The sequence below is a fragment of the Myotis brandtii genome, unplaced genomic scaffold (assembly GCF_000412655.1).
Source record: "Myotis brandtii unplaced genomic scaffold, ASM41265v1 scaffold1733, whole genome shotgun sequence".
Taxonomy (NCBI): domain Eukaryota; kingdom Metazoa; phylum Chordata; class Mammalia; order Chiroptera; family Vespertilionidae; genus Myotis; species Myotis brandtii.
The window spans coordinates 709,717-711,590 of NW_005356400.1; the positions used below are offsets into that span (position 1 = coordinate 709,717).

The following is a 1,874-nucleotide window of genomic DNA, read 5'->3' on the forward strand; positions in this document are numbered from 1 at the left end:
GAACCCTGACCTCCTGGCTCATAGGTCGATGCTCAGCCACTGAGCCACGCCGGCCGGGCTGAGAGTCATTTCTATTTTTAGATTTGCTCTCAGACGGTTACCTCTGGAGCAGAGAAGCCCACACCTGCGGGTTCCTAGGGTTTTCCCGACCTCGTTGCCCTGGGAGGTTAAGCGAAGCCCAGCAGGGCCGCCCTCCGTGGCAGGTGTCCCCTCTGCCGTCGCCGCTGCTCACGGGAGGATCTTGTTACGCAGCCCGTCTGTGCTTACCCTCCTCTGGGCAAGTCTACTGTGATCATCTTGAAAAGCGGGACTGCCCCCGCCCGGTGGCTCAGTGGTTGGAGTGTCGTCTCATACACCAAAGGGTTGTGAGTTTGATTCCCGCTTCTCTCTCTCCCTCTCCCCCCTCCTTTTCTCTCTCAAATCAATAAACACATCCTCGGTGAGGCTGCCTGTGATTTTTTTTGAGTGGATGTAATTGTTTCATCTTGTCATCCATTCATCCATCCATCCATCCATCCACCCACCCAGTGTTCCTACACCTGCTGTGTGGCGAGCGCTTTGCTCCGTGTGGGGGATGCAGTGATGACTAAGACAATCTTCCCGTAAAGAAGTCATCGTCTGGGGGCCGCTGGACACCAACATAGTCATTAACAGAGAGCTAAGCTCCGTGATGGGCGGGCGTGGCCTTTCGGGAACACGCAGTCACCGAGGCACCTGGGATTTCACTGTGGGTGCCACCCGGCTGACAGCGAGGACGGGCTGGGGCTCTGGCTTGCTGGTGCGGTGAGGACGTCAGTAATGGGGTCAGGTAGTTGAGTGACACAGGTGCATTAATGTTCCGGAAGCTTCCCTCGGTGACGCTGTGGTGTGGTCCTCGGGGGCCAGGACTGGGAACGGGGAGAGTGAGTGGGAAGCGCCGAGTCCCCTCCTGGTCACCCACCTGCTTCCTTCGTCCGCACTGGCTGGCACCCCCTGGGTGCCCACCTCTCCCAGGCCCTGGGATCGTAGGTTCACCCGGGAGAACGGCAGAGGGACACGGTGGTGGGAACATTTTGGGGGTTCTTGCTGGTGGGGAGCATGACACGCCTCTGCCGGCTGGCTTGGCGGAGGAGTGAGCGACTGGCGATGTTTCACCTTGGCGTTCGGGGCAGGCGGCGCTGACAGAACCGCCCTTCTGGGGTGCAGGCGGCCAAGTCTTAACAAGCCAGCCTTTGCGGTTTCACCGTGATTCGTCTCGGATCCTCGGGCCCCAGGCTCATATTCCTGCTTGTTAGCACGTCTAGTGGGGAGCACGGGAGGCGGGAAACTTCAGGCCACTTGCCACTCGTAAGCAGATTTGGTAAAGAAGGTGGTGAGATTACTATTTAATTTTTAAAAAATATTTTTGTTGATTTCAGAGAAGACGGGAGAGAGAGAAACATCAGCAATGAGAGAGTCGTGGATGGGCTGCCCTCTACCCGGCCTCCTGGGGATCGAACCCGCAACCCACGTTCTGCTCTTCGGCGGGCTTGGAAGCCGCCTCTGTAAATGCGGAATTTAGAGTTCCTCCCTGGGGGCACTGCTCCCAATCCAGCCCCTGGAGGTGGGTGTGGGCGGGAGGAGGGAGGTGCTGGTGGCTCAGGGACTTCTCACCCGACCCTGCAGTGAACAGTTTCAGCAGGAGGAGGCCTGGGGGAGCGGCGGGCGCACGTGCCCGGCGATGAGGGGGTCCCCCCCCATGAGGGGTCCCGGGCTGGGCCCCTTCCTGGTGGGCGGCGACTGCCTGGCCCCCGGCTGAGATGGCCAGGCCTGTCACGCCGGTGTGTTCTGGAGGATGGAAAGCAAACAGCCAGGAAGGAAGCGGGTCACAAGGAAAATAAAAAATAAAAAGCAGT

At 59.2% G+C, this 1,874-nt stretch overlaps 1 protein-coding gene across 1 annotated transcript in view; it reads left to right on the forward strand.

The window, feature by feature from the left end:
* LOC102261942 (leucine-rich repeat-containing protein 16A) overlaps positions 1-1,874 on the forward strand; it is a 97,996-nt gene that overhangs the window by 34,194 nt on the left and 61,928 nt on the right. The gene's annotated exons all lie outside the window — the stretch shown is intronic.